General features: G+C 37.6%; 1 protein-coding gene across 2 annotated transcripts in view; it reads right to left on the bottom strand.

The window, feature by feature from the left end:
* Positions 1-18,622, bottom strand: part of FAM83B (family with sequence similarity 83 member B) — a 116,678-nt gene extending 98,056 nt beyond the window's left edge. The window contains exon 1 of one of the 2 annotated variants that reach the window (XM_072642499.1): positions 18,353-18,622. The gene's annotated coding sequence lies outside the window, so the exon portion shown is untranslated. Of the gene's footprint in view, positions 1-18,226; positions 18,316-18,352 lie in introns of those variants that run through there. The other variant, XM_072642500.1, reaches the window with a different exon arrangement.
* Positions 18,623-19,836: the final 1,214 nt, after the last annotated feature.

Genomic DNA, 19,836 nt, shown 5'->3' with positions numbered 1-19,836 from the left:
TGTCATTTCCCCAAACAGAATATGAAGCTCCCGACAGGATTTTTTTTTCCTATTCCCAGCATCTAACACAGGACTTGGCACATAAAAAAGCGCTTAAGAAATATTTGTGAATTGCTTTGGCTTTCCAGCATAGACAGAGAGAAAGCATGTACAATTTTAAGAATGGTAAGTATTATTACCAAAGGCAGAGAGGCAAGAAAGGGTTTAGCATATTCATAGCAGGCTAAACAAAGCTTTCTACCTATTGGGGAGGCAAGGAAAGCAATGTGTTAGGAAGATTAATCTATTGGTATTTAGAAAGAATTGGAATGGAGAGATAGTAGAGGTAGGAAGATTAGTCAGGACTATTAGTGAAAATAGAGAGAAGTTTTGGAACCAGAAATAATTTGAGATAGTTTAAAACTGGTTGGATAGAAGGGATTAAGGAAAGGAAAAGATAAAATATAGCTTTATGTCTTATAGCCTCAGTGACTAGAAGAATGATCCTGCCAGTGACAAAGAATTAGGGAGGTATGAGATAGACAACAGCCTTGGGTTTTAATGGAGTACAAGATCAATCTGAATCCATTATGTTATAGTCAACAAATGAGCAAATTAAAATGAATTAATATAAGCATAGTGTCCCTAATAAGGGACGCAATAATCCTACTATATTCTATCCCAGTCCTAATCTGAGACAAAAAGTACATTTCCATTATATTCAATCCTTTCTACTATATTTAAGAATTGGCATTGAAAATGGGAATTTACCCAAAGAAAGGCAATTAGGATGGTAGACAGAATAGAAACCATGCCATATATAGGACAATTGAAGGAATAAGAAATACTTAGCTTGAAGAAAATAAGACTTGAAATAGAGGGAGAAGAGAGGAATATGGTGGATAGTCACATATAATTGAAAGGCGGTCTTATTTAAAAAATACTTCTTAATTTAAAAGAATTGATTGATGGATACACATCTACATACATATACATATGTGTATATATACACATATGCATGACACATATATCTATACATATAGCAATATATCTAAGTGTCCTTGCCTACACACATATAACTTGCTAAAAAATTTAAAAGTATTCAAAAGTGAAATGAGAAATCATGATCGATACAGAGTTCCCATGGGATGATCATCAATTGGGATATATAGTTGAAAGCATTGTGGTATATGACTGCAATGGAATACTACTGTGCTATACAAAATAATGAACAGGATGCCTTCAGAAAAACCTGGGAAGACTTAATGAACTGATGCAAAGTGAAGCAAAGCCTAGCTCCTCCCCTGCTCCAACCTTAGTTACATACTGATCCTAATCAAGAGCTAAGCAGGAAATTATTGTACACAGGGACAGTTATATTGTAATGATTACCAACTGTGAAAGACTTGGCTACTCTAATTAAATCAATGATCCAGAATAATTCTGTATGACTAATGATGAAAAACTCTACTCAACCTCCAGAGAGAGATCTGATGGATTCTCGGGGCAGATTCAAGTACATTTTTTCACTTTATTTTTCTTATTCATGTGTGTGTGTGTGTGTTTTCTTTTGTAACACTGCTAATAATATAATAAATATATTTTTCATGACTTCACATTTATAATTGATATCATGTTACTTGCCTTCTCAAGAGGTGAAGGGAGAGAATTCAGAACTCAAATTTTTGTTTAAATTAATGTTAATTTTAATGTAATTTGTAAATGTTTAATAACATAAATTTAAAAATAGCCAAAAATAAAATATAATTGCAAAATAAAACTATTTTTAAAAGAAAGAGTTCTCCATGACTGGGGTAAGAAAGATAATCTCCAAGCAAAGGGTATATCATCATGCATAAGGGATATTACAGAGAGAAGAGTTCCTACCCAGGTATGGCCTGGACTACATTCAGGTTTCTTCCCATTCTTTAATTTTACGAAAATGGGAAGTGAATAGATGAGAGTGAAGTGAACTGTTATATGAAGTGTTATATGAAGTGAACTGTCATAACTTGTGCGTGATAAATTTTTCATCCATGGCAATGTTTGTCATATTTCCATGACATTCAAAAATATAAATTACCTAATATGTAAAGCATAGTTTAAAAAAAATGATGACAGTGTCTTCACAAAGCATTTCCAAAACTTGGCCTCTTTACAATAAACTTCATTATTGAACTTTGAATTTTTACGATACTCCTTCAGTTCATTTCTTTGATTTGTTTTTTAAAGTCAAAATGTTCCCAACTCTCCCTGATCTGTCTAGATTCAGCAAGTGTTCTCAAGCCTGTTAAAACCATGTTTCTCATTGTTTGGCTTTGGGCAAAATAGCTCACATCCAGGCTATAATGACATTATGGGATATCCTCTCCTGCTTTTAAAACCAAATTCAAATACCAGTTCTGCTTGAAAGTCTTCCCTGATTCCCCTAGTCAGTAATAACTTTTCTTCCCTAGTACTCCACAGCACTGATGTATTGTTTTAAAGCTATTTTCAACTGTGTTGTAGCCTTCTAATGAGTTTATAAATTCCACGAGGGTAAGGACTTTGTGCCCATAGGGTCCTATAATCAGTTGGTATTTCAACAAGCATTGCTGAACCAGGAAACATCTTCTTTCCAGGTACCTTTTATGTTTTGTTTTTCCCTATTAGAATGTAAACTCAAGATATGTTGTGTGTGTGTGTGTGTGTGTGTGTGTGTTTACATATACACATACGCACACACATTTAAATATATAAATAATGTTACATATATTTTTATTTAAATATGTAAGTTGTGCACATACATAATATGAACTTGAGAGAAGGGATGTGTTTGTTTTGTTTCCTTTTGTTTTGTATGTTTATGTCCAGCAATTAATATTATCTCTGGCACTTAGTAAGCGTGCAATAAATGTTCTATCTAACCATCCATGTATTAAGTATCCATTATATAAAATTCTCTTAAGCACTGGTGAAACAAAGACAAAAATGAAACAGTCTTAGGTTCATAGACTTTGGTTAGAGGCCATCAAAGCCACTCATTTTAGTGATTAGAAAACTGAGGTCCAGAGAGGCAGTGATTTGCCAAGGTCATACAGATAGTGACAGCTCTCAAATTCCAAAATCTAGAGCTGTTTTATTGAGTCAAATTGAATTGAAACTATGAAAGGCCCATCTACCTAAATATATGTTTCCCATTGGTCCTAATGGTACTGAAAATTACATTCTTTTTTTTGACTCAATTCAATAAAAACTAAGTGAGAAGCCATTGTCAGCCATGTAATAGAATATGCACTGTGAAGAGACAAAATGAAGAATACAGCAGTCTTGTTCCTGTAAAATATTCTGGTCCAGGAGGCAGACACAGACTTTTAAAGTGCAAATATTCATTTGTTTAAGTGATAGATGTAGTTCCAGGTAGCTATTGGTTACTCTTTTGATTAGCTAGCTAGTTGCCAAGAGGAATAAAAAAGAAATGAGCATATGAAGTCTGAAAATTTTGGGATATGGAAACACAGAGCAAGAAAAGCCCAGTGAATGAAGCCAGTCTTGAAATACCATCATAAATAGGGCAGGCTTAAGAGAAAACCTTTAAAATTAGGGCACTAGGTACCCGAGGGATGGCAGGACACTGAAAAAGAGGAGAAAGGGGGAAGGAAACTGGAGACAAATTATGACCAGTTGATTTTTTCTTTTGCTTAGGAGTAATCCAATCTAAAGTCAATGAGCAGCTACTTGCTGAGAAATTCTGTGTATGGAAGTTAATGATTGAATCATAAAGAGGAAAGGGAAAAATAAAAATAAAAGCAAAGTGGCTTGGTGCCTAGCTCCTCCCCTGCTCCAATCTTAGTTACACACTGATCCTAATGAAGAGCTAAGCAGACATATTTGCTCTTAGAAACAGGTTTAATGTGGCCCTCCCCCCAAGAATGAGAATGGGGAGGCCTTCTTATAACTTACTGTTCCAAGCTTCAACTTTATAACACTACAGTTCCCTTTTATTATGGGGAGAGTAACAGGAATCAGAATATTCAAACTTGAAAAAAATGTAGAAATTATCCAGTCTGATAGACACACATACACATACACACACACATACACACACACACACATACACACACACACACACACACACACATAAAGATAGATTAAGAAGCGATATGCCCTGCATGGCATAGCAAGTTAGTGACAGGTGATAGATTTTCCAATTCCTAATCCCTTCTCTTTCTGATACCACACTGACTCTCTGACTACCTCTCATTAAGTGAGTGTGTGAGCCATAGTAAATATGAATTTCAGCTGAATGATTGAACTGGGACACATACACACACAGGTTAACTTCGTATGAGTTTTATTCTAGGAAAATTAAAATAAAGGCATACTCTCCTCCTCTCTCTGATGGATGCAAAAAGCATAGAACATACTTTGTAATTGATGTGTAATTGATAAAGACCATTTACATCAACACTAATTTTTAAGTGATTATGATTCCATTGGCATAGCAAATTCCCACCTAAAATTTCTTTTACCAATGCAGATCAGCATCCCTTCTGAAACTGATACATGAGGGAAAGCCTGGAGCATTGGAATATTATGATTTGCCCAAAGTCACAGAGTATGGATGCTTCAAATGCAGGTTTTCTATCTATCTATCCAGAGAGCTTTTCTAAATGAAAATATCATTCATTTTTAGTCAATGATAAATATACTACGAACCTATCATCAACCTATCAATATATAAAACATGACACTAAGTATTATGGATGAATTCATTAGAAACAGAAGTTATAGACTTGTAATGATATGAGAAGATTAAGTTGAAGGGTAGGAGCAGGGAAAACATGTGAAGATTACTTAGAAGTAAGTTTAGATTGTTTCTGTAATATTTACAAGCATTAGAATCAATGGAAAGAAGTTAACTGTAGCCCTCACCTTAGTCAAATGAAGAACTTTCTAATAATTAGAACAAAAAGGGTATGGACAGCCTTGTGAGATGGAAGGAAAGAAGGAAGGATGGATGGAAGGAAAGATGAAAGGAAGGAAGACAGGGATGAATGGAGATAGGGAGAGCTAGAGAGGGAGAAAGGAAAGGACAGAAAGTAGAAAGCATGTATTAAGCACCTACTGTTTGCAGGTACTGTGCTAAGGACTTTACAAAAATTTCATCTGATCTTCACAACAACCATAGGAGGTAGTTGCTATTATTAATCTCCATTTTACAGTAGTATAGGTAGTAGGTTATGTATCACTTGAGGTGTTAAGACAAAAACTGGATGCTCCCCAGTCCAGATGTTGCTGCATGACAAGAGGTTCAACTTGATGACCTAAAAGGATCTCTACTTACAATTCTAAATTTTTTAAGATCCTAGTTTTATATTCTGAGAAGCTTTTTAAAACCCAAACCTTTCCTACCTTTCCCCCAGGGGAAGTTGTGGAGAGGACAAAACTTACAATAGTCTAACAAAGATGGAATTTCTAAATGGATAGCTTGCCAGTTCCTCCCTGAGTCAGGTCTTCCCCAGTGTGTATTCATTATTCTATCTGAAATGAATTTCCATATCAGACACATGCAAATTTAAACATAAATATTAGACAAAAAGACAGAATTTAAAATGGGTCCCTATTTGTCCACCAATCAAAACAACAAAAAATTATTTTTTATATCTGTCTTAGATTTCCCACACCTCATTCTGCGTACTGAGATGCCACCACCCTCCCCAACCCAAGGTGACAAGGTAACTACAGTTATGTCAAAAGACCTTCGTATTAATTTTAAAATGTTTAAAACAAAAGGTGGGCAAAATAATATTTTAGAAACTGAACACATAAAGTATGTTGGGAATACAAAGTAAAAGAATAAATATAAACATTACTGGGTAAATTAACTGGGATTTTGTCTAGGTAAGTGATATAGTTCACCAATTAACAGATTACCTTCCTAACAGCAATAAGTAGCAAAAGTGTTCATTAAAGTATTGTAGAATAGTAAAACATGGGATTGAATGTTCTAACCCACATTCAAGAAACTCGAGAAATACGACCTGAATGTTAAACACATGGGTACATGTGTATATTTCCATGCACACTTTTACTGTTGAGCAGGGAATAATACAAAGTCTAAAGAACACACTGTTAAAGACTTTGAGAGGATAACTCAGTAGAGGCATCAGGAGATATTTTCATCTGGAGCAAACAGTGTTGAGGTAAGGCAACAGCACAGAATGTGGTTCAACAATAGGTACAGGATAGCAAGGTGAACATATGATCCATCCCTTTTACCCATGCTGGGTTGTTAGGAAAGAAGGACTATGGAGACAAGTATCATAGTAACAGAGGTTGGGTGGGACAAGGAAGGCATTTCTGGTACATAGTTCTTCACTCCCAGCAAACACTAGGAGATGAACAAGAACCATGATACCTCTGGGAAGGAATAAGCTTTTCCTGAGAATACCTGCATGCTATTTAAAATGTTGTGAATGATCCCCCCCTACGAAAAAAACAAACAAAAAAAAAATGGTAAAAGTATATTAAACTTATATCTGGAAAGGCTAGAAATACAGAGATTGTAATTAATAGAAGGATATTTGAAATTTTCATATGAAAATTCAGAAGAGTAAAACTATCACATATTTACCCTCTCTTTAGATATGCAGGGTTTGCCTAGCACTTTTTTTTTGCAACAAACATTATTAAAGCTATTTTGAACTACTTAATTGCTGCTAAAATGAAATTGTCAATTTCATGAAAACATTTCAATTAATCCTAATGAAATCAAGCTATAAATCTTATCCCATCTCAAAAAAAAAAAAACAAAAAAACAGTGCTACAAATTAGTTATAACATGACTTTATTTCTAGCATTCTTGTACTAACAGTCATGTTATGATACTGAAATAGGGGAAATTCATTAGACTAAAAGTGAACTATGATTATGATAAACTGATTTAACATTACAGTTGAAACTGGAGGGAACTATATAACTTAAAGGTTGCCCCTGAGAAATATAGGAAATTGATATGAGACCATATAGCAATGCTTCACCATGGCATAGAAGAGATATTTGATTTTTGAATGATACTCAAATGAAGTCAAAACTCTAGCAAGTCCTATGACACTTGAGAGGCTGGAGAACAATATAGGCCCAGAAACAAGATGTATATCTGTGGTCCATGGACTGACCCACCTAAGGAAAAAAAGACCTATCACCAGAAGATTGGAAACCAAAGGATAAGTTAGGAAGACAAGAGCAATGATGATGACCTATTAGTTAAACAGAGGAATTTTAATATGAATTAGTGGGAGGAAAGTACTTGCACAGATGAAATCATACATTTTCAAAAATGAATATAAGCACACATATATATTATACATCAACATAATTTGTACTCACATATTGGCATTATTCTTAATTACTACAAAGATAAAATTCTGTTGTCCAGGGCTGAAAATCTGTTCTGTTCTGACATTTAACACTTAACTAGCTTCTTCCAAAAAAACAGAAAATAGACTTCCCTTACTGGGATAGTGTTTCAATGCAAACAGAATGACACGGAATCTGCTCTCAAAGGTCACAATATTCCAAATGAAAATGGGCAAAGGTCCATGAGAAAAGGGGGTTGGGAGCTGACAAGCCTCCCCTTCATAGTAAATCATGTGCTCTCAATACCAATTGAGTCATCTGATGGTACAAATTCAGGTTTACTCATTAAATGATTGATAGTTTGCTTTGTGGAGAAGGGGAATACAGAGAAGCTTTGATATGCCAAACCTATCAAATTATTGGCAGCTTGAGCAGATTTAAGAAGGTCACAAAGCAGAGAGGACCCTCAAGATAAAACAAAAGAAAAAAAAAACTGAAACATAGTCCTACCATGAAAAATTAGATTTATTAGTAATTGGGATTGAAAGTCAGCATGACATCACAGATAGAATGGCAGACTTTGGAGCCAGGAAAAATCTGTCTTAAAACACATAGAAGTTCCTAGATTGAAGGTCATGACAGGGCACTATGATGAATTATTGGGGTAAGATTATAGCAGTAAATGTATCTTTATGTTTTTATGCAAACTACAAGTTGATTTCACAAATAAACCCAATAAAAGTTGGTAGTAATTCCACTTATACAATATGAGGCATCAGGATGCTACCCATCGTATTTCATCTCTTAACAAGGAAATTGAGTGTCTTACTTAAGCTTCCTGGCAATCAGTTATTGCACCGGTAAAAATAAAGGGATCAAACTAGATGCTCTCTAAGGTTCCTTCCAGCCTGATATCTATGAATCTTCCAGTCCTATACTAGTCTAATTAGAATAAACAAGGCTATGAACTGCCAAAAGGTTAACCTGGTTCTAGTGGTAACTAATTTGATTGATTCTATACCTATGAATAAGGTTTCCAAAAGAACATCTACCACATTTTCATTTATAGAAACCCAGTCTCTGCCTTTACTCTCCTGCCATAAAGGATAGGTACTCATGGCCTCCAACCAAAATCAATATAGTACAGTGGGGCCGGGGAAAGGGAAAGCATTGGATTTAGAATCAAAGGACTCAAATTCAAATCCCACCCCTGTCATTTACTATCTACGTGACTTTGTATAAGTCATTTATGGTACTGACATCTTATATGGATTTCAAACTCAATATGCTCAAAACAGAACTCACTTATTCTCTCTCCCCCCCAAATCCACCCCTCTTCCCAACATTCTTATCACTACTAAGGGCAACACCATATTCCAATCACCCAGGCTCAAATTGTTTGTATCAGCCTCAACTGCTAACTTACACGCTACCTGTTATCAAATATTTCATTTTTTACCTCCACAACTTATATATGTCCCTTCTCTCCACTCAATCAATACAACAAATGACCCAAGGTCAGTGGAAGACTGCAGTTTATGAAAAACAATGATTTAAAAGAAATGTCATAAGGTCTTTTATCTGTCCTAATTTAGGTCATTATTCAAAAATAAGATTTCTTATTGGTTTCTTTATCTCATCTCTCCCCACTTTAAGCCATATTCTAACTCAGCTATTATCATAATCTTCCTGAAGTATGGGTCTGACTTGTCACCCCCTTCTTCAATGAATATCAGCGTTTTCCTATTACTCTTAATATCATATCCTCTATTTGGTATTTAAAGGCCTTCACCGACACTTTCCTATCTTTCCAATGGTTTTACCATTTACTCTCTTTTATGTTCTTTCTGTACAGAATCATCACCTGGGCCTACTTGCTTAAATATGATGCTCCATTCCCAGTTGTATCCTTTGGTACTGGCTCTCTTGCCTGAAATGCTCTTCCTTCTCTTCCTCCAACTCCTAATTTCTCAGGCTCCAGTCAAGACTCAGCTCAAATCTGACCATCTAGAAGCCACAGTTAATCTTCTAAGATTAACTTCTGCTTACACTATATCTATGTTATAGGTGCATCATTGTCTGCATATTTCTTCCCCCAGTGGAATGTGAGTTGAATGCAAGGATTGTTTTTGCCCCTTTCTCTAAAACTAATACAGCAGAGTAGAATGTCTGGCTCATAGTATTGAATAAATGCATGCTAAATGAATAAGTAACTGGATCTTTCTGGGCCACAGTTTCCTCATCTATTAAAAAAAGAGGTTGCAAATTGAGGAGTTTCGACCATCTGGTCTATGGAGTTACTTCTACCTCAAAATCTATAATCCTCTGAATACCTAACATAAGGCACCTGATTTCATCAACATTGCTCTAAAACTAATACAGGAGGAAGGCTTAATATCTTCAGATACAAAAATTCAGATACATGTAAACACACACACATGTATACACACACCTATGTGTACATACATATAGGCATGTTTATATACACAATACACATGCACGTGTGTATTGTATATATGTACATATATACGTGTGTGTGCATAACATGGAGCATTTTGAGGAAACAACTGAAAGGAGAAAAGTGCAAGCTGTGATGAAGTTGTTGAAAATCATACCACTGGGCATGCGCATTTTTGTTTTTTTCTTTCCAGCCATTTTGAAATTATCAGTGAAGAGCTACCCTAGGCACAACCAAACATTTACAGAAAAATAAGTACCAGTAGTACAAACAACACATGGTTGTCATCTAATAAAAATTCAAAACTGCTTCCAAAATACGAATAAGAATAATGCATTTAATCCAATCTAGGAAGTAAACATTTGCAAATGTAATACTCAGACTCCCATTGATAAGATATAAGAGCAAAATAGCAAAGGGAAAAGTATTGAGGAAGAAAAGTTTATGATCTTTTTTTCATGCAAAACTTGTCACTTGCAAAACAAGGCTCTTGTCTGCAATAGCCTTTGACTACCCATTTGTGTTCATTTGGATAGATGTTTGTAAATAACATTTTATTAAAATATTTAAGGAACTATACCTGTGATACAAAAGTTAATACGCTAGTTTATCAAGGTATATTCAGTTATTTCTATATGTCTTTCAATTCTACCTTTAAGCTTATTTTTTTCTTGCTTCCTTAGGATTCACTTTGAATCAAAACAAAGTCTTTATCCCTAATGAAAAGTTGACAGTAATTAAATAACACTGCATTCATTTGAGGCAGACAGGCCAAAAGACCCAATTAAAATAAAATCAGTCCAAACTAGTCACTTCTCTCAAAAAGTACAGATAATAAGCTTTCTTCTGCTACTTCTACAACTTCAATTTGCTTTTAAAATTTCTTTCCCCTATGCTTAGATTAAGCTCTTTGTTTATTCATTCAATAAATATTAATAATAATAATTCAATAAATATTAATTAGCAAGTATGCATAAGGCACTGTGCCAGATTATGAGGCAGGATACACACATACACACATACATGCACACACACATATACACACATATATGGATATGTGTGCACATGTGTGCATGTGTCTGTGTGTTTATTTATTTATATGTAATAAACTCCTTGAGAGGCGTCAAGGTCTGTATTATATGAATAAGGTTTTCTAACCCAAACTCCAAGGCAGTAGAGTAGAGAGAGCAAGTAACAGATTTCTGAAATTTGTTTTCTCATTTGTTGAAATCAGGGACTTGGATATAGATGCTATGATCTTTGTGTTCTCAGTAGCGCTGTATATATAACATGCATTTATTAAATATTCATTGACTGAATGAAAAGATATGTCACACATACCTTAAAGACAAACGGCAGCAAAAATATTCAAAAAATTAAACAAAAGTCATCCACATTTACACTCAGCTTTGTTCTGGCCCAGTAGTGGGCCAGAACCTCCAATATCCCAACTTCCCTCAGGAGTAGATCTCAACTAGGTGGAGGAGGCAAGATGGAAAAAATATGTGGACTTTGAGGTGGAATAAAATGGCAAATTCCAGTTATGTATGACCCAAAAGAGATCAGAACCACTTACTATACAGAGTCAATTCTTTGGTTTCCTTTTTTTAACCGTAAAATCTTTTTCTTAATATTTTTCTGTAATTTTTTTCTTTTCATGTACATAGTACAATAAAGACTGATGGGGAAAGGGATATTATTATCTTTGGGATCATTATCTTGATTGGATTATTTTTTCTGTATTTCTATAGATTACAGTTGGGGGTGTAAGCTCAGTTCCATGTGGACAGTCTCAGGCGGGTAAAAGTGAGGACTTCTAAACCTCAGAGTTCTCATGAGGCCCCCCCCCCCCGGGAACAGCAGGGAATTGAGGTGTGAGACCAAGCTATCTCATGCATTTCCGCCTCTTCCCGTGAGAAAAGTGCTGGGACAGCGCATCCCCGCCTTCGAGATTGGCCCGGATCTGAGCACACCTATTGTTATCTAACAGGCACGGTATTCAGGTGCAAACTATGCGGCAGGAGAGCTTAAGTAGGGTCAGGAAAGCCTGAAGGCACTCTTAGCGCTGAGGGGCCCTTAGAGGACAGAAGGCCCCTCTTCCCTCTTTCCTCTCTTCTCTCCTCCCTCTCCCCTCTCTCCCCACTTCCACTTCTGCTTTCATTCTCTTACTGTAAGATCTTTGCCTCCTTGGGAGATTTCCCTCTCTCCTAAGGAAGAGTTCCCCCTGCACATGTAACCAAGACCCTGAATAAAGCCTAACCCTCGTTCGACTCTGGAAAGTCTCTTCTCTCATTCGTTTATCCGGTTTGGCCAGCCGAAGACCTGCGATAGGTAAGGTAAGACTCGGGTAGCCCTCAGGCCTCTAGGCCTGGCAGATTACCTGTGTGTATGAACAGATAGAGTGAGGGGGGAATCCTGGTATCTGAGATTTTAAAAGGAATTAAAAATTCTTCAGACCAAATGCCAAATGCAAATAGAAGTAGATCCCTGAGGACCACATGTTGACTTAGAAAACAACAAATTAACATTATCTATGTTAGATTATATTTTTATTTATTTTGTTAAGCTCTTCCCAATTATATCTTAATTTAATTCAGTCAAACCTAAGACTTTTGCAGCCTCTTGCCAGCAGTGGACCCTTAGCTTATTACCTCTACTCAAGACCATTAGGTATATTTTATGGAGGGCATATGGCAAGACATATAAAAAAAATCACATCAAACTAAAAAGATGTGGAAGGGATGTAATCTACCCAGGCAGAGGCACCACATCAGTTAAATTTTGGATACAGGAAAATATCACCAAAGCACCTACATATGTCCTTATGTATTCCTCCTTTGCTATTCATTGTAGATCTTATGTTGATTTCAGTGGCAAGGCAGGTCATTTTCTTGATCAGAAAAAGAGATATCTTCTCAATGAGATCTGACCAAATGTAGCAGTTCTCAGAAACATTGTCAAGGAATAAGGAGATGGCTATACTAAACCCCAGAAATTAGATGGCACAATGGGACTACAGATCAGTACTATCCCAGATTTTATAACATGCAACAATTAAAATTCTCTGGGCTCTAAATGTTGCCCTCTGTAAAATAAAGAAAATTGTGCATCTCCATGTGGTTACACACTGTGACTAAAGAAGATAAAAGATACAAAATTATTTTGTGGAAATATCACTGTAATTTTTTAAAGTTGATAGTGATACGGTTATTTTGTGGATCTCCTTAACTGGTGGCACCCTCCCTCTCAAATGACTTAGTACTTAACTACATTGTGTTAATTCTCTTTAAACTTATCCTTTACATGCTTATATACATCCTAGCTGCTTTCCCTGTTACTATTTAAACTCCTTGCAAGTTGGGATGGTTTCGCTCCTTTGTTTGTTCCCCACTGCCTAGATGTACCTAGGCAATAAGCATTATCACAAGCATAATAAATAGCCAATATTTATATAGTGCTTACTATGTGCCAGACACTGTGCTAAGCACTTAACATTTGTTATCTCATAGTAACTGCAATTTATGTTAGATCATTTAATGCACTGACCCTCCATAATATTTCATCCTGATAGAAACCATTAAGTTCTTCTCCATTGGGATAAAAGCTTCTAGATTGCAGGAATGGGTTTTCATTTATTCTTTGTACCATTCTTTCTAGCATGGTGCCTAGCTCATAATATCATAAAATTATTGATTAAGAACTGGACAAAACCTTAGAGACCATCCAGTTGAACCATTCCATTTTACAGGTAAAGAAACTTAAGGTTACATGTGTAGGTAAAGGCAGAGTTAGCAATACAACTCAGCTCTCTGAATCCAGATTTGAGATGTTTTCCTTTGTACTACACTTAGTGCTTAATATATGCTTGCTGAATTAAATTTTCATTGGAAATACAGATCTTTGTACTTAACTCAGCTAGTGACCACTGTGCCCCTTCATCCTGCTGCCCATAAGGAATCAGCAGCCGGGGAGTGTTTTCATTGTATGTCAGTTTAGGACATTTATGCCACTACCATTATGTCAATTGACAATGTGTCAATTTATACTGACCCATCAAGTGTCACTCTCCCAAACACACTAGGGTTAGCAAGAACATATTCTCCATAAATGAACACACACACACACACACACACACACACGTGTCTATTCTTTTTGACACATACTAAAATAATTAAATAAAAATCTAAGGCATGAATTAGCAAATCAAGACTTGAAAAAAATCTCATAATTTTCTTGTTGAACACTGAGGAAAAGGGAAGAAAAATGAGGGAAAAACAAAGAGGAAGGAGATGTATATAGGTAGAAAGGTGGGGAAAGCACTGCCAAGCTGTGCTTGGCTTCTAACAACATTTTCTCTTTTCTTCTCTGAGAGACCTGCCAGAATTTTCATGTACTTGAGAAAACTAATCCCATTAAAACATCAGGAAACAGATGCTTAACGAGTCAGATGACACAAAGTATATGGAACAACAAATCGTTAAGAATTAAAGTCACCAATGCCGGGTATATGAATGACAGCCCAGACAAATATCCCTATGCTGAATGCTTCTATAAAGTCATCAAGATGCAAGATGCCGCTTTCTTTAGATCTTTTGAAACTGCCTTTCCTCCCCAGTCACTAATAGTTTTACTTCACCAGTGGCATATCCTGATGTGGAGAACTGAAAATCTGGAAGGACTGATGAGAGAGAGAGACAGAGAGACAGAGAGACAGAGAGAGACAGAGAGAGAGAGAGAGAGAGAGAGAGGAGAGAGAGAGAGAAGAGAGAGAAAAAGACAGAGAGAGAGAGAGAAAGAGACAGAGACAGAGAGAAGTAATTCACTTACTGCCTATACTTTTGCCTACACTTTCTCCATCAGTAATATGTACAGCACTCTATAACAAGAAATGATCATAGAATATTAGATCTAGAAAATTCCCTGGCAATGATCTAAGCCCATTCCTTGATAACAGATGAGGAAATGGATACAAATTATCTTCCTAAGTGACATAGCTGGTTAAGACGTGGAGCCTAAAGATAAGGGACTCCTAACTCTTACTATTCTAATGTTATTACCTGTATGAGAGGCAGCTGGTTGCACAGTGGATTGAGCATTGGGCCCGGAGTCAGGAAGACATGCATTCAAATCTAGTCTCAGACAGTAACTAGTTGTATGAACCTGGGCAAGTTACTTAACTTCTGTTTGCCTCAGTTTCTTCGACTGTAAAATGGAGAAAATAATAGGACCTAATTCCCAGGATTGTTCTGAGGATCAAATGAAATAATATTTGGAAATTGCTAATCACAGGGCCTGACACACAGTAGGGGCTTTACAAATGCTTAATCCCTTTCCTTTGCCCTTTTATATGGTTTCCTTCCCCAAAATGTTCAATAGGAAAATGATGAGCGACCATATATCATATATTAATGTAATAAAGTGAACAGACTAGGTCTCCAATTTTTACGTAGACTTATTTTTTTTAACGTCTCAAGTCGCCAAACAATACAACATCAGAAGAATTAGAAATTAACATGACTTTATAGGGCAAAAGAGAAGTGTAAGCAGGGTAAATCACATAAAGAACTCTGAAGAACTGAAATAAAGATGCCATTAAAGGAACATATGACTGGAAAAACAGCAACATGACTAAAATGAGGACTATCCTAGACAGACTGGAGCACAGATGGGTTGAAATCTGCATCATTAGAGGAATCATCTCCAGATATAAGATCACAATCCACTGGGTAATGTCTATTAAGTATAAAATAAGGGAGAAACAGCAGGAAGGATGTAGGATGAAGAGCACTCAATTTGGGGGCAGGGGAAATGGGTTCAAATCCTGAATCTGCTACCTGTAATCTTGCCAAGTCACTTCCTCTTTCTCTCTGGATTTCAATTTCACCTGTAAAATGAATATGGTGGCAAAGATGACATCTCATGTTCTTTTCAGCTCTAATCTTATGCTTAAAAAATATCAAATCCAATATTGCTACTCAGTGATCCCTGGCAAATTGTAAATTTCTCCGTCTAAGCACGTATGGAAAGTCATGCAGAAGATGCCTAACTGTACAAACTTTAAATGTTTCAAAATACATCTACAATAACATCTTCAACAGAATTTAGACATTATGAAATACAGCATTTACATTTTGCAAATTAGCAATGGAAAACAGTGGTAAATTTGAACTAGCCAGAGAGCACCAGTTTTTCACTTTAAAAACAATTATTCAAATTATGATTAGCAAGAGCTTCTTTAAGTCTGTGTACAAATATTTTGAACAAGAAACTAGCTATACAGGATATTTAGCAGCAAAGCTTGCAGTACTGAAAACATTTTTTAAAAAGGAGGGGGGCAGAATTTGGTGGTAATACTCTTTTTTAGAAACTAGTTATTGTACAGCATGAACATAGTTCGCCGTGTGTCTGTGTCTAAGTGTAATTGAAGCTGGCCAAGTCCTTTAACCTCCTTTGATCCCCGTTTCTTCATCTATAAAATGAAAAGATTCAACTAAATAATCTCTAAGATCCATTCCCTCTCTGGATTTATGATTCTATAATCCTATAGTCCTAAACACATGTGTGGTAGTGTACATAAAAGATGGATATTGGCTGAATGAATTAATATTAAATTTAAGGGGCAGGAAAGTGGATCATAAAATGTTAGCCCAGTTTAAAATGTTTTAGTGACATGCTTAAAATAATGAATGCAAGAATATAATCCCATCCCACATGGTTAACTGAGTCAGCAAAGATGGCTCTGGTTTCCCAGCAGGTGTGCAATTCTTTTGAGCCACTGTCCAAACTGTGGCACCTCCTATCATAAATTCACAGCCAATGTCGTCCAAGACCCAACTCCTTTAAAGGCAACCAACACCCAATCTCCTCAGGCTCTTTTGGGTGTACCCTTTCTGGGTGTGTGCACACCACCTGTGTGAGGTTTCCCTTAGCAAGGGATAAAAATGAGCTTTTGTTTAGATATTTCTTTCCAGAGCAGATGTAACCTCCTTAGGGGTATCAGACAATAAGAGGCCAGAGCCAAAAAGACAGAAACAACCAACACCACCACCAAACTCAAGCCTAGTCATTGGAGGTTAAAAAAAAAAAAAAAAAGAGGAAGAAGAGAGATCATTCTCGTTTACAAAGGCTGATATGAAAATCAAAATCATTCAAGAATCTGAGTTCCTTCCCCCTTCTACCTTAGGGTGCTTGGTCATTTATCTGGAATCTTATGGTTAACATTCCTACTTTGTAGTTCCTCAGTGGAAAGGGCAGAAATAATCCCCAATGACCTGAAAAATCTTCATGTCTAAGACTCTAAATCTCTTGATTCTCAAACTCAACTCGAATTCTAAGAACCCACCACCCTTCCCCTCAAATAATAACTTCTTGGCTACTAACCATCACACTATTCTGGCAATTTCAGTTCTTAGAAGAACAAAACAGTGTATTCATGGATTTGGAAAAAAAAACCAGACCTCTTTCCTTACTATTTAAAGGCCTTGAACAAGTCACTTAAACTCTGGGAAACTCAGCTTTCTCACTTGTAAAAAAGGACCTCAAAACTCCTAAGAATCACGTCTCTCCCAGTTTTCTGAAAGCTAACTAGTGCTGGCTCTCATTCTTTCTCCCTCCCTCCCACACCCCTTCCTCTCTCTGTCTCTGTCTCTCTCTCTCTTCCCCCCTCACCCTCCAGAACTGGCATGTATACCCACAACTCCCTCATCTCCCCATTTCCTCATTCAAGGTCAGCAAAGCCCTGAATAATAAAATTCAAACAAAGGCGAAATTCTCATCTTATTAAGGCATGCTAAAGAAAGAGCCCAGGCAGGCTTGGGCAGCGAGGAGGCAAAGGAAGCTGTGCATTCCAGTTTTATCAGCTCCTATTTCAAAGACCTTCTCCCCATCCTGGAGGACACTGGCCAGAGATCCCGCATATAATCCTCTTCCATCCCCCACCTCCCCAGCCTTGAACAACTTCCCCAGTGCAAGTCTCAACTTCTGCTGTGCCTGGAACAACATTTCTCCCAGTGCCTACTAGCGACCTCCCAGTCTGACCTCTTCCCCAGCAGAGGCTTCTGGTCCCCTGATCAACTCTTGCTGGGTCCCGAAACATCTAGGGGCTTTCCAAAGATTTGGATGGCCCAATTCAGCTTCTGCCCTGTTCCCTTCTGGACCTCATCTTAGTGACAGCCTCTAAACCCCACACTTCCCGGGTGGCGCCAAAACTAAAACGAAACGAAACCACGTGAAAAGTAAAGACTGGAGTCCGAGGGGCCGATTCCCCTTCACCCTTCCACCCCAAACAGAAATCTCAATGGCACTCTCTTCACCTCTCCTGAGTTTCTCAAGCTAGGCTCTCCACAGCATGGCCCATTAGTACCACGGGTCAACCAGCACGCCACCCCCACCGCCACCCATATGCCCAGTTCTTACGCTTTATGGAAGAGCGTCCCCATCCCCACTTACGGTGAGCTCGGATCCCCAACGCGATCTGGGGAGGGGAGGCGCCCCAAGGAGAGGGCCCGGGGAAGTTTGAGTTTGCCTTCCCCAGATGCCTAGGAGTACAGGGGAGGGAGACGTGGGGGAGGGTACCTGGGGAGAGTCAAGTCCAAAGCAAGCTCATGTCAGCCGGCAGAGCTGAGTTTCCCCGGAGGAGCCCGGTGCCGAGCTGTGGGCAGGCGGGGCGGGGAGCCAGTCGTAACATGTCAAGAAATCGTATCACAGCAAACCCAGCTCACGCAGCCAAAAGTTACTCCTGAGAACCTGTCTGAACTCAGAAAGACCCAGCCCTCTCCCAGGAGACAAAAAAGCCTTTCTTTCTTTCCCGTCCCCCACCCCCACGCCCCCTGCTCCAGGCAATGTACACTACACTCACCTGCCCTCCCGCAAGAGAGACCGGGAGAGCCAGGAAGAAAGTTTGCTTCTCACCTGGGAAGAGGTTGGGACCAAACTGGGCTGGGCGTAGTTGCCTCTCCCTCTCAGCCCTGCCTGCTTTTCGCATTGCACAATGGAGGAATTGTGGGAACAATTAGGGAGATAGGGAAGGTATGTGTCTAGTTGTCTACCTTCAGAGTGGGGGTCAGTCTCAGCAGCGCAGTACAGATAAGAGAGATGCCATTCCTGGAAAGTGCAAACACAGCCCGCCTAACTTTCGGGCTATTTCGGTGTCCAGAGACCGGAAAGTGGAATGCTGAACTGACAGGGTTCTGTGCTTCTTCAATCCTAAGATTTCAAATATGCCCTAAAGACTAGACTGAAATTATGAGAACCTCTTTACACTATACAAGAGTTAATGGTGTTTGAGCCCTATTAAAGTATTTGCACCGTCCCCCCACCGCCCAGAGCAACTTACTGTGTCCATAAAATGTGAAACTACATAGAACCACTAGGAATTCCTCTACCCTGATTTTTCCCTCTACCTTTCCATGGTTGTACTATCAATGGTAGTTTAAATTATTTTTCCCATTTTTAATCAGCTTACATATTTTATCTATTAGTGAAATATGTTTTTGAAGAGTGATATGGAAGGTTGAAATTTCAAGTTAGTGGATATACTTGTGAAATTTAGTGAAATGTATAAAATGACATGGACTTCGAGGTGATCAGGCACAAAGGCTTTGAGAGTATTGTTTCACCTTGAAAAAAATTGAAAAAATCCTGAAATACTGAGTAATGAGCGAAGTGATCTGTTACATCGTTTCTTCCAAAGAACTTACAGAATTGGTTGCTGTTCCAAAACTTCTAATAGTTTCTATTGCCTCTTTTGTTAATTGTATTATATTTATGATGTGTTTTTGATGTAATTCCTGGGGAAATAAATTACAGTGAATGCATTCACGCAATGTAACACTAAGAGTGACTTCATCAGTGGTAGGTGGCTGTAGACAAAATACATATGCAACCTCCAAAATGTAATGTCTTGTCATGGTCACCCAAATTTGTAATGTGTATAATAGTCCCTCGCACTGTGTAGTGATTCACGGATGGGTGATGTGGCATTGAATAGCCACTCACTAACATAATACAATATTTATTCAGTCATGTAGTGACTGCATTTGAGGTTTCCTTGGCAAAGA

This window comes from Notamacropus eugenii, chromosome 2 (genome assembly GCF_028372415.1).
Source record: "Notamacropus eugenii isolate mMacEug1 chromosome 2, mMacEug1.pri_v2, whole genome shotgun sequence".
Classification (NCBI taxonomy): domain Eukaryota; kingdom Metazoa; phylum Chordata; class Mammalia; order Diprotodontia; family Macropodidae; genus Notamacropus; species Notamacropus eugenii.
The sequence above is the reverse complement of the archived record's forward strand: the minus strand, read 5'-3'. Positions and strand labels throughout refer to the sequence as shown.